The sequence below is a fragment of the Aulonocara stuartgranti genome, assembly GCF_965226115.1.
Source record: "Aulonocara stuartgranti genome assembly, chromosome: 15".
Lineage (NCBI taxonomy): Eukaryota > Metazoa > Chordata > Actinopteri > Cichliformes > Cichlidae > Aulonocara > Aulonocara stuartgranti.
Genome location: NC_138951.1, coordinates 26,098,826 through 26,112,849, shown reverse-complemented (window position 1 = coordinate 26,112,849; position 14,024 = coordinate 26,098,826). Strand labels below are relative to the sequence as shown.

Sequence of the window (14,024 nt, the reverse complement as noted above, 5' to 3'; positions counted from 1 at the left end):
AAACATGCATTAAACACACTCGCAGTTCTCCTGTCCGTCATCAGATATGTGCAGAGTCTGTGCAGCGGAGCATGATCACGCCAGCAGCCACACTGGCTTCAAGTTAAATCACTGCCTGATGGCATTTCTGACATATTTTGGTGTTTTCTGTTCAGAGGGAGGAACTGATGATGTGCCCACAATCTTCCTATAAGACTGAGTAAACAAACTCCTAAAAGTTCTGGTTCCATATACATCTGCACCTTCAAATGTGCAACAGATAGGTCTGACACAGGAGGCAAGTTCTGCTGTCCTGCAGGAAGGACCTGCTTACAGATTTCCTTGTTTAGATTTAAGGGAATTTTTAGAAGAGAGGTTGAACAGGGTTTCATGCACTGGTGCTTGTAATAAATCCCAGTCTGTAGGCAGAGTAGTTAAAGCTAATCAGAGCCTTTGGATGACCGCAGTAATAAACATGCCGTTTACACTGCTCTCCAGGCAGCACGGCAGAAATCCACAGGCGACAATGTTCAGTCAGACTTTCATGGAACTTATCAGCATTTTGATTTTGAGCCGAATCAAATCCAAATAAATGTCACACTGAAGAACACATATAGTATAGACTGGACACTGAAAGCTCCAAGTCTGTATAGTCACATGGATTCTGCTTTGCGTTTTGGACTGCTGGTATGTTTGTAGAGAATATCACAGCCATTATAACAAATCCATCCTGGTATGGCCTCTTGAAGAGATGGCAGTTGTTAAGCTTTAGCATCACAACCAAAGTAAGACTGTGTTTCCAAATCTTACCGATACTTAGCGTCAGTTTGTTTTGATTTGAAGTGTGTAAGAGTATTTTTACTGTTGCAGCTGTTGCAGGTGAAGCTAAACTGAGTTAGAGAGTTTGTCCACACTAGTGACAGGTATCAAGCTCAACAAATTATGATATTCACTTAGTTCACCACTAAACTAACATGATGACTGAGGACGGTGATGATGGTGGCTGACATTTCCAGATGTGTTGGGAGCAGATCATCCTGTGCGGTCGTTGAGCAAGGTCACAGGTGAGAAGAGTAAGAAAGAGGTCATCCGTCGTCTTTGGTGAGCGATCTCAGTCGGTGACTCCAGCTTTCTCAGTGTATTATTTACTCTCTGTTATTTAAGAAAGGTTATTATTGTTATCATTGTCATTTTTGGGCACTTTTCTGATTGCAGCTATATTTATCTGTGAGCATGGTGCTGATATATAAGAGCCATAGTGCTTTCACACTTTGGCTTAAAGGATGCTGCCCTTTAGTTCTGTTTGTTTGCACTGATGTGTCTTCAGATTATTTACTGTTCGTCTCAAACCTTTGCTCTTACTGGCATGTGGCATGTGAGTGTGAACTCTGTGCATACATGACAGTGAGCACACCTCTGTCAGTTTTTTCTTTCAATAAACATGAACATTAGACATAATTGTACAAAATCTCTGGAAGTCGCACCTTTTATATCACTTTTATAATGAACGTTATGCTATGACACGCTCTCTGTCAATACTGTTGGCATTTCACAGTAGTTTCAAAACTTCTGATGATGCCCTTCCAAGCGGTCGGAGGATAAATCTGCAAGGTAATGTGATAAATGAAGTCGTGGAAGGCAGACATGAATGTGATGCTGTGGGTGTTCTGACCTTGTGCTAAAAGTAGCTCAATTTTATAGTTTCGTGGATTAAGACCTCACTCTTCCAGGTGAAAGCTGGCTGTGTGGCTCGGCTTAATTTTTTTTGCACTTGTTACCTTACTCAGGCCCTGAAAAAATGACTCTCACTCCCTCTGTGGAACACATGCAGACAGCTGTTGGTACACTGCTCCAGAGTTCAGCTGTTCATAATTATCTATCACTGAAACAAACATCAAGCATCTGCACCACATTTATGGCCAAAGACACAACAATGCTGCTTTTTTTTAAATACGCATTGAAACTGATATATCTCTCCACAACCCTGAAATCCGATCAAATATGTGCGCATGTAACTTCCTTAAAAACTTGTTTCAGCCATTTACTGTGCAACTGCTAACTCGTGTACAATAAAGGAATTAAGCAAAAACCACAAACAGTTAAATAAATAAGTCAGCAGTTTTTATACAGATGTACCATTAACTCGTGTGCTAATATTTTAAAGGTGAGCAATTTGATCAAATGTAATAACATATTCAAGTGTCAGTCACTCAGACAGTAGCGGACACGGCGGTTGCCCGGGGCGGCAGCGTGGTGGGGGGCGGCATCACGGGAAAAAAAAAAAGAAAAATTACTCGTACTCATGCCGCTCCGACGTCATGCCAGCGCATATTGGGAATGGCATAGACACCGATCGGTTTTCTATCGCCCATTTGCTGTGAGTAAGGGCGCCCTCCGTTTGCGAGGTGCGCCTGCTGCTTGCGGCACAGGGAGGAGAGGGCGGGGCGGCGGGGGATTCTCTGGCTGGCTGGAGCAGCATCTAATAACCAACCCGCAAAATAAAACAAACAAACAAAAAAACAACAAACACGAAAACACCAGACATTATGATACAGACATATAATTTGCACCGATGGTTTTTCGAAATTCTATATAGTGAGCGCTAGAGCCCTCGGTGCGCCTGCTCGCTGCTGAAATCAAAGTAAACTTTATTGTCATCTCCGCTACATACAGAGAGACGAGACGACGAGGCTCCAGTTACAGCAGTGCAAGTAAACAAACAATGTATATAAGAAGAGTAAGAAAATAATATACACTTAAGACTAGGGGTAAAGGCATAGCCAGAGGAAGTGTTCGGCCAGGGCGCCAAACAGGCTAGGACGGCCACTGCGCTCAGATATGTGTTTGCTTGTGTGGAGTTTTATTCTGCAGCTCAGACAAAGAAGAAGATGACCTATGCTACACTAATAAGGCACACAGGTGAGATCATCACATACAGAGGCTGCAGAGCACAATGGTAATGATTCTCAACACAGCACACTGAGTTTATATCTGAAACTCAATACAACATTATAAAACTAAACCACGTACAAGTGGGCAAGCCCAACCTAGCCCTGCTTTCCTTTTGTCAGATTTTCTAATGCCCACCTGGCCTGGTCTGAAACGACCTGTGATTGGCCAGAATCTCACATCACAGGGTGCTCCCCCTGCTGGTCTAAAATCAGGGCTGGGAGGGGGAGCGAGAGTGTAGTCCCCTCTGAGACTGCTTCATTTACAATTTGCTGAAACACTACTGAGGATTTTGTCTGTCGAGAGATGCCAGAAATATGTCTGCTAGAAAAATGAAGAATGAAGAAACACAATTTCGCTGAAGAAATTTATGTTTGGTGTTTAGATTTGGGCCAGACTTTTTGCGAAACAGTGTATATTTTTAACTTTCTGGATCAAAATAAAATGGCACACGGAGTTAAGAGAGATATATCTCCTTTGTGGAACTAACAACAACCCACAGACGTCGGAAAGATGACAAACTCCCCTTCTAGTTCAGCCAAGAGTATGAATAGCTATCTTAATCTTTAACAGTTCAATCCTTTTTGAGGTTAAGCTATCAGGCAACGTTCACAGACCATCAGCCAGAGCTTCATGTAAGCAACCTGTAGAGATCAGTAACCACTGATAAATAATTCAAACAGATAAACCAGGGAGCATTCGGCTACAGCAGTGGTTCCCAAACTTTTTTTGCTGGGCCCCCCTTCGTTTTACACAAAAAACGTTTGCGCATTAACACATCCTCCAACCACACACACCCATATTTTGCTCCATTGCGGTTTATTTCACACCTCAAACATTTAGTAAACAATTAAGTAAATACAAGTAAACTGGTAAACTGCAATAAATGACAGGTAGTAATAAAATAAACTACTAACTCTTTTACGCTGTCCGCACCTACACGGGTATTTTTGAAAACGCAGCCGTTTCATCCACACGTAAACGGCGTTTCGAATCACCGAAAATGGAGGATTTTTAAAACTCCTTTTTTGCGGATGAGGAATACAGGGTTTGTCTGGCAACGTCAAAGGTATGTGCCTCTTTTCACGTCAGGCTGTGCGCCATGTTATTGTTTACATGAGATGAATTGCAGAATGGCAGATGGAATTCTGTTAATCTGACTGTCTTCAGGTTTTACAAGCAGTTACTGTCCCTCCATTTACAAAGGCAGAAGCTTCTTATTTTACATGTAGTTGTTTTTTTTTTCTTCTGTGTAATAATTTTCAACATTGCTATCAATACATTTTTCAAAAAAATGCCTCTCTGTGCAAAATGGGTTTTGTGGGGATAAACAAAAAGTATTTTACCAGCATAATATAATCTGCAGTATGATCATTGCTTTAACAATGTAACAGATAGCTTTAAGATGGCCTTAAGATGTTTATGATGATGTTAACTTTGTATTTCAGGTGCAGTTATAACTATTTTATACATATTGCATATCTGTGCTTATTTGAGTTGATGTTCAGGTTCTTTAAAGGTCGTAAGCCTCACTGACGTGACTGTTCAGGTGATACATGCTGAGGGAAAACTAGAACATAGAAGGAATTGCAATACATGCTTACAAAACACTTATATCAGTTTATTTTATTATCTTTTATATGTTCATATTCTTGTATTAAGGTTTTAGTAGAGGTTCTTGGTTAAAACATTTATTTAGTAGAAGACATACACATAGTCTCAGTGAGCTTCTGGTCTGGTAAAAGGTCAGAAGTGCAACAGGTGAATTGAGAAAGAGCATTTGAGGACGAGACACAGACAGTAGGTGAAGAGGTGACACAAAGAGCATGTGAGGTCAACACACACACACACACACACACTTTAAATTAGATTTATTTAGAGGAGAGGTTAGTTATGTTTGGCTGTAACTGCAAAATTGTCTTGGTAAAAGAGGAACCGTTTCTTGGTGTCTCGGCAAGAAAGAGGAACAAGACAAGAACTGAAAGGTAGACAGGAAGGGCTAGCCATGAAAATAGAAGATGATTTTCTAGGTGAAAAGTCATGATGATGTTGATCTGATCTATGTATAAAATGTATCTGTGACGCATGAAGGGGCGTCAGTAAACAAACCCTGATGTTATAAAATAATTGTTTGTGCTTTAGTAAGTTGAAGATCAATTGCTGTTTTCAGTGATCTTCCCACGTGTGAATTAAAATCTTCGTTTGACTTCACCCGGCCGGACCAGTGTGGTTATTATTCGATCACCTCTTGTACCCTTTCTCAATTCTTGAATCTTAACAGTTTAAACAGCTGTGGGATACTGTTTGTCCATGATTTGAACAGGGAACAAATTGTGGCAGGATCAGCCTGATATTATTTTTATCTCGCTGTAACTTTACTGTATAAAGAGCTAACGTCTCCAAAATGTCAGGAGTAGTTAGTCATTACAACAAGTGTTTGTGAACTAAAAATCAAGAATGTGGGATCCTGTTTGTCCGTGATTTGAAGAGCCCAGCGCTGCTCTCAAGAAGGGAAAACCAATTCTGCAGGGGAGACCTACCTCGGCACTTGTGCAGGTGAAACCAAAGGGCAGATATGCTTCACCATATTTTCTAGTCTTTGGCTTAGAATGAAGTTGGTTTGGAAACATATTCAGCTATGCTTCATCTCCTGCTTTGCGTTTCTGTGGGCGCCCGTGTAGCGTCCAAGCGTTTTGTTTTTTTCCTTTTCATACTGCGCCCCCCCTGCCATGGCTCTGCGCCCTCCCTAGGGGACGGGCCCCGCACTTTGGGAAGGTCTGGGCTACAGCATGCACATTGATGCTCTGCGGTCAGAAGTGAGTCCCTGCTTCAGACCCGCAATCAAAATCCTCGTCTCTGCTGCTAGTTTGCTATTCGTTAGTATTCCCTGGGCATGTTAAACGTTTGGAACATATTTCCCAGCAATCCATCAGTTACTTCCAAAAATGTACTCTCAACCAGAGTTTCATTTAACTGACTTTCAGACCTGTATTACAGCCAGACCACAAACATGACTTCGAATGACTGAGGGCGTTTATTTTCCAATTATGTCCATGTTAGTGCCCCTTATTATGTTCCACGCATCTCGCTATTTAAGTAGCGTCTCTGCAAACAGCCGCAGGAGTTAGTTTTCCTGCAGTGATTCAGCCCGCTGCTCATCCGTCTGGTGCCAGCGAGACCGCCAAGACGGACTTCGGCTAGGCAGCAGGTTTGAGGAGGCTCTGCTGCTGGATTAGTGGCAGAATTAACTAGACCACTGGAGGAACAGCAAGCAGATGCCGGTGGCTCACCAGCAAAACACTTATCTCAAAACAAGCGGGCGCATCCGAAAATAAACCTTCACTGATGGTAAAAAACATTCTCTGTGTCTTAATATTACAAAGATTTGGATTTACATTTCAGTCTGAATTATCCTGACTGGAGACCTGAATGGCTTCCCCTTTTTCCTTTTCCTTAATTAAATGGCGACACATCTGGCTCTCGTTGCTCTATGTTACCCTTTCATCTCCCAGCTTTCCACTGCTTCTCGCCTCCTCCATGAGCACTCCTGTCTACTCATTTCTAAAATATCATTGACTTTCCTCTTTACTGCTTATTGACCTTCATGTTGTTTTTATGAGTCCGTTGGCTGCATTTGCTCATTTTTTTCTTTCCTTATGTGTCAAAGGGTTACTGAGCTCCTTTCTTAAGTTACAAGGATGAATAAATCTGAGTGACCTGAACTGTTGAACTGCTGCGATATGAGTTATGGCTCCACTGTTCTGCATACCTGCTGAACTCTTCTTTTCTACTTAAGGCTGTATTTATTCCTGGCTATCGATCATATAGATTCCCTATTGGCAGATAATGTAGTGCAGGTCGAAGGTTTTCTTATATAACTCTTATATAATAGTATATGTATTTTTTGATATTAGTAGTAGGGTCCAAACACTGAAAAACCTGCAATAACGCAACACTTCACTCTTGATTGCAGTGTTTGCTCACAGAGCATTCCTGAGTGTTTGGCTTATTTCTGCTGCTCCATTTCCCACAGCATGTCTTTGTCTTGTCTTTCTCCCCTCACACGTAACCAGTCATGGCAGATGGCCACCCCTCCCTGAGTCTGGTTCTGCTGGAGGTTTCTTCCTGTTAGAAGGGAGTTTTCCTTTCCTACTGTCGCCAAAGTTCTTGCTCATAGGGAGTCATGTGATTATTGGGGTTTTGTGTGTGGCATTGTAGGCTCTTTACCTTTCAATATAAAGCCCCTTGAGGCTGTGATATGATGCTATATGAATAAATCGAATTGAAAAGTGAATTAAGCGATTTAACTGTAATTTCTGTCATCATGTCTCTAAAACAAGCACCCAGTCTCCATACCCAACCTCTAATCCTCTCACTCCTACTTTGTTATTGTGACTTTCTTTATTTCTCTTTCAGACTTTCCCTCATGCACAGCATCTTCACCTTACTCCTGACTTTCAGACAGTCTCAGCCACGTTTCCATCTTCCATCTTCTGCATCATCACCAGCTGTCTCTGCCCTACATCACTTCAGCTTGGAGTCTAACCACCAAATACTTTATTACTCAATCTCTGAACAATTTCAGTTAACCTGTGCTTAAAACTGATTTAATGAAATTGTTAGACTTTCAGGTGTTTAAAAAACATCAATGATAACTATTTAACTTACTTAGTTTAGTACAAACGTATGGAGGGAAAAGAATCAAGATTAAAACAATAGAAAGTTTCATTGCACTTTTATTTATTTGCATATCGCAGGCTCTGCTTCTGTGGCTGTCATTTGTTACAGAAGATACTTTTTCTTGAACAGACACCAAACAGCTTCTTGTCTGATAACTAATTCTTCCTGCATTATAAATCTGGAGGACATTTAGAGTTGGCGGAACAACATGTGCTTACATATGAAGTTTGTATTTCCAGATCTCATCACAAAAAGATGATCAAAAAAGTTAATTTTCTCAGTTTCAACGTTTGATTTAAAAAAAACATTATTTTTTTTTACTGTTCTTATTAAACACAGGTTTTAAATAATTTACAAATTAGTGCATTTTTTTGTACATTGAACACATGGGCTCAGTGTTTTGGTACATGAATTAATCTGTCTGGAGTCTTTTATTGTTAAGAAAACCAGATTTTACTTTCTTGTAATACTTAATGAGGTTTAGAAAGCCTCTGACTCTCCAGAAGTCCGTGAGTCCCAATTATCTACAATCTTTTTGTTCTCCAACTACTGGGAGTAAACGTTACGTCCAGATGGACAGAATCAACTTTTGGAGATTTACTTACCTGGATGATCAAGCATGCATCAAGACATCTGTAAGTGAAGCATAGAGCTATAAGTGAAGCAGAGCTATAAGTGAAGCATAGATCTATAAGGGAAGGTATTTGTTTTTACCCTGTTCAATTCATCGTGTGCAATAAGAATAAGCAGCAATGATGGATGAACCAGAGAGACTGTCTTTGTTATGTTTCCCTCTGTTTTAGTTCCAATCACTCACATGTGTGGAACTGAAATAACAAGTCAGCCCTAAAATATGAGGAGTGGAAAGAGATGTTTGTCTTCAGGCGTAGGAAGTAAAATGCAGATTGGCTGAAATCTGTTGAGACACACAGCATCAGCGTTTCATGGCCCATCTGCAATGAAAGTGTTTGGTGTGTTTTGGTCTTCTCTTCATTATTAAATATCTTCTGATTTTCACCTTTCTGTATTCCAATAGTGTTTCAGTCTGGTGTGTTTAATGTGTTCCTGTTCCACTTCCTGTTTTATTTTGGTACAGTTCTGTCTTGTGTATATTGCGTTCAGTCTTTATCGGTCCCCTGCCTCACTGCTTCGTCTACACTTGTGTTGATTTGCTCTTCATCTTTGCTGTGACGTCTGTTATCCGTCTTCCTGTTTTCATCCCGTGTTACTTATTTATATTTATGAACTTTGCTTTCTGCTGTCTTCTTGGACTGGTGCTATGTCTCAATAAAGATTTGCCTTGTTTGAAAAAAAAAAAATTACTGTGTCCTCAGCAGAGATGGGCAGTAACGCGTTACTTGTAACGCGTTACTGTAATCTGATTACTTTTTCAAGTAACAAGTAAAGTAAGGGATTACTATTGCAAAAACGGTAATTAGATTACCGTTACTTTCCCGTAGGAACGCTGCATTACTGCATTACTAAAACCGTGATTTTTTTGCTAGAATGTCTCATGACAGTGACGTAAGCGAGTGTGACGTTCGTGACAACAGCTGCGTGCAGATCAACAATGGATCATATATCGAGTGCGGAAGAGAGTATGAGCGTGCAGCGTTTAAAGCGTGGAAGTACTGACCTTACTTTAAGTTTGATTCCATAAAAAGTGACAAAAACATTAGTGTCCGTTGTGCGTGGGAAGAAAACTTCTTTTTACAGTGAAAAAAACCCCCTAAACTTCCAAGCAAGCACCGAGTGCGCTACGACGTAATGGGAAATTCACAGAGAAACTCGCGGATTCTTCCACTGACCGCCGCGGCACACCTGCACCAGGGTAAACCTCCGCTTACCCTACTCCTTCTTTACAGGTGAAAATAGAGCAAAAGGACCGCTAGTGTTAGGTTTTGTATTGTTGATTGTCATTTATGCTTAGAAATATTTAACCATATATGCTTAGAGGTGTATAATCAATTGTGTAGTGATAGGATGTGTGATCTGCAAAGGCTTGGTGTGCATTCCAGGAATGCACACCTACATCCTGGGAGCATGGGAAGAGGTCGTACCTTGTTTTATTGGTTTACGGTAGGATTAACGTAGCTATGTCAGTTTTAGACTAAGTGCTTATTTACATATAGATGAACTGTTGGATTTTCCAGACCAGCAGGTTAAGGGAAGTTGTCTATGGGGCCACGCTCTGACACCCCCCCCCCCCCCCCCCCCCCCCCCCACACACACACACACACAGGCAAGGTACTCTTTGTTTGTATGTAGACGTCATATGTTAATGAACCTATGCATATTCATGTAACCTGGGGTCAAGCGAAGGAACGGCTTTTGTCCGGTTCTCTCCCGTGCACGAGAAACATGAAGAACTTTGCCTACTTCGTGTCTTGATTGCTGTGTAATTAAATTGTCTTCAACGTTCCAGCGAATAGGTTCAAGCTACAAACCTATCAGCTAGTCTTTGACTTTATTTATTTTCTGCTGTGTTTTACTTGCATCTATTTGAAAGAGTGAGTGTAAACACACACAAAAAAAATATTTTATGTGCTGGAATGTGCAGAAAATAGGTTTAAATATTAAACAAATTTCTTCCAGTTAGAGAATGTTGCATATAATTAAATTTTTGCTTGATGCATAAAGTTAAAAGATTAAAACTAATAAAACAAGTTTTAAAAAGAGACTTTTCCATTTGATTACATTTTGTATGATGGATTATGTAGAAAAAGTAGAATTGGGCTGAAAGATCTATCTGTCAGGGTCCTGGGTCTCCTGACCCAGCGTTTTAGTTCTTTGTGATTTTTGTATTATTGTACTTGGTGTGAGTTATTCTATGGTTTCTAGTTTCGATCCCTTGCCCTTCTCGTTTCTCTGTGTCCCCTCTGTTCTGTAAGTCTGTGTCTGCATGTTTGAGTTCCCCTCTGTGTCTCTCGGTTCTTAGAGTCCTCTGCCTTATGGTTTATGTCTCTGTGTTTCTTAGTTGCTGTCTCCACTGTGTCAAGTTCGCGTCTCTGTGTGATCCTTCCTGTTTTACTTTGAAGGTCCGTGTCTTATGTGAATGTGTCCTGCTTTGCTTGTCTCGTCAGTTCTAATTTCCCCCAGCTGTGCTCTCCTTCTGTGTCTCATTCTCCTCGTTACTTCCCAGTGTATTTAGACCCTGTGTTTCTCTGAGTCAGTGTTGCGTCGTACCCTCAACAAGCTGTGTGTGTTTTGCCTCCGTGTTACCAGTGTTTTGTTTCCAGCTCTAGCTCCAGTTCAGTATTTCTGCTTCAGTGTTTTAGTCCACCAGCGTTTTTGTTTGTCTTTTGGTGAGTTTAGTTTAGTAAGAGGTTTTCCCAGCAATAAAGCTGTGCTTTAAGTTGAACTTCTGTGTCTGAGTCCTGCATTTTGGATCCACCACTCCTGCTTGCCCGCCTGCCACACAGCCAACCATGACAGAACGACGCAACCATCAAATGGATCCTGCGGACTCACGGTCTCAGTATCTCGCGCAGTTGTGGAATTACTGCCGGGGCGTAATCCACGCTGAGGACACCCCCAAGAGACTCATTCAGGTGGTCTTTTTTTGACAACTTTTTGTCGTCCACCCTCTGCACAGCTGGTTTTTTGGACATTAACAGATTAAAACAACTAATAACAGCTCTTAGGGCTAGGATTTGCTTCGAACTGTTTGGCATGGGCGGTCCAGGCAAGGAAGGGTCAGCTGCCCTCCTGGAAGCCCTCGCTGCCTGGTATTCTCAGCATCAGCATCCTTTCCCATCAAGATTGATCACTAAATCATTCGATCCTCCCTTAAGAGAGAAACTGCATCCTCGCTGCATCCTCCCCAGTACACCAGTGTCACCTGTGTCTCCAGTAGCTCCAGTGCCGCCTGTAGCGCAGGCCCCAGTAGCTCCAGTGCCGCCTGTAGCGCAGGCCCCAGTAGCTCCAGTGCCGCCTGTAGCGCAGGCCCCAGTAGCTCCAGTGCCCCCGCTACCCGTAGCTCTGGCTCCAGTAATAGCGGTCTCACACATTCACTTTTTGCAGGGAGAAAATTTAAGGTCCAGTCAGGGAGTTTCTCGCGCTTTAGCTGCTTCAGGCACTGTTCTGCACTCCAGGGCTTCCCCAGAGGCTAGGTCTCGGTCCCCAGCTGATTCTGGACCCCTGAAGATTGAGCAGCCCTCAGAGAACAACTCCGTGTCAGTGCTGTCTGAGCAGGGCCAGTGCTCAGCACAGCACCCATTGCCTTCGTGTCTGCCAGAGGACTCCATGCCTGCTGGCTTTGTGATGGCTTCTGCTGGAGGGTCCAAGGGGCCCGTCCAGCCTTCATCTCGTGTCTCCGCTGGAGGGTCCGAGGGACCGCTCCGGCCTTCGTCTTCTGTTTCCGCTGGAGGGTCCGAGGGACCGCTCCGGCCTTCGTCTTCTGTTTCCACTGGAGGGTCCGGGGGGCCCGTCTGGCCTTCGTCTCCTGTCTCCGCTGGAGGGTCCGAGGGGCCGCTCCGGCCTTCGCCTCGTGTCTCCGCTGGAGGGTCCGAGGGACCGCTCCGGCCTTTGTTTCCTGCCTCGTCGGCTGGGGGGCCCGAGGAGCCCGTCCAGCCGCCTGCTGCAGCTCCATCATCATCCTCGCCTGCTGCAGCTCCATCATCATCCTCGCCTGGCCCAGCCTCCGTGTCTTCAGCCTCGCCTGGCCCAGCCTCCATGTCTTCAGCCCCGCCATCGCCTGGTCCGGCCCCGCCATCGCCTGGTCCGGCCCCGTCTGGTCCTGTGCCCACCGGGCCTCAGCCAGTACGCTTGACACTGGAGCGCCGCCGCTGCCTTCCGCGTGGCCGGCCCCCTGAACTGCTCCGTCGTCTCCTTCGTCGCCGCCGCTGCCTTCCGCGCGGCCGGCCCCCTGAACTGTTTGGCCTCCTGTGCTGTCGGCCCCCTGAACTGTTCTTTTTTGGACTCGTGTTTTGTTTTGGGGCTTTCTTGTGCTTCGGTGTTTTTGTTTCGCTTTATCACCTATTCAGGTTGTAAATCGTGTTTTTTTTTTTTTTTTTTTTTCGTTTTTTTTTTTAAGTAACTAAGTAATTAATTACTTTTGAAAATAAGTAATCAGTAAAGTAATGGGATTACTTTTGGGGCAAGTAATTAGTTACTGATTACCTTTTTCAAGTAACTTGACCAACACTGGTCCTCAGTCTGCGTTTGGGTCCAGGCATTAAGATGGGCCAAGACTGTCCTGGCCTTTTGCCAAACTGTTTCCAAGTTCAGTCTCATAGATGCATCTGAAGAACGATCAGATTCATGACGAGCACGTTTTCTACAGCCAAATGTGAAGCTAGGAAATGACCAGTGTTGGGTAAGTTACCTTAAATTAGTAACTTAGTTACATTACTAGTTACTTCTATCAAAAGTAACTCAGTTACTTCAAGTTACTCGTTACTTTCAGAGTAACTAGTTACTAGGGAAAGTAACTTTGGTTTTACTCAGAATTCTCTTAATGTGTTGCTTCCGTAACTAGATACCCAGCAAGATTGCTAGTCTTCTAGCTTGCTTACTTGCCACAGTGCACTGTGCCACCTACCAATTAAAGGAAAAGATAATGTGCACATTTCCACGAGAGAAATCCCACGCCTGATTCTATCCTAGCCTGCTTTTTACATCCAACACAAACTGCAGTCGTGGTGCTTTCGATTGTACTCAGAACTCGGAAATTCTGCCTTCTGAATAGGAAGATGTAGGTAACACCAGACTGCAGATGAGCTGCATACAGGGCTGGACTGGGACAAAAAAATCGTCCCGGGCATTTTGACTAGAGACTGGCCCACCATTATAGGAAAAATCATAAAGCCTTTGAATGAAAATAAACACTGTTGTGACAGTGATGTACACTGTTCTGATGGTATATATGCATTAATCTATCAATTGTTTGTTGTAAGATAATTATTTTTTAAAAAGTGAGACATTTTAAATGAGAATAAGAAAGTATTTCCTTGTGCCCCCCTTTCCCTTTTAATGCCCTACATGGACCCCTGGCAACACTTTGCTAGACCCGCCCCTGCACAGTTACCAGCTGTCAGCTACTTAGAAAAGGATCCTGGTGTTATTTCTCTCTCAGAAACAGTTCATAACTTCCCTTCAACTCATTCATGTTAACTAAAAGGTAAACATGTTTCTCCATCACAGCTCTGGTGATTCAGTAAGGACATCTCCTGCTTTCATCTTCATGTTTCCTTCTCACCAGATAACCAAACTGATATCATGACCAGCAGCTTTACAGCTGTGGCTCCAGCCAACATCAGCTGATACTAGAAATTAATATTAAATAAATTCTAACAACAGCTGATCAAGCTTAAAAGTGCTGCCATTGTTTACCGCGACATCGGCTGGTTTCCTCTTTCTGGCGCAAAGTGGGTGATAAATAAACAAGAGAGAAAAGCCAATCAGCTGATCATTGA

General features: G+C 42.9%; 1 protein-coding gene across 2 annotated transcripts in view; it reads right to left on the bottom strand.

The window, feature by feature from the left end:
• The window catches only part of LOC309690151 (endothelin-2), a 39,601-nt gene that overhangs the window by 2,750 nt on the left and 22,827 nt on the right, over positions 1-14,024 (bottom strand). The gene's annotated exons all lie outside the window — the stretch shown is intronic.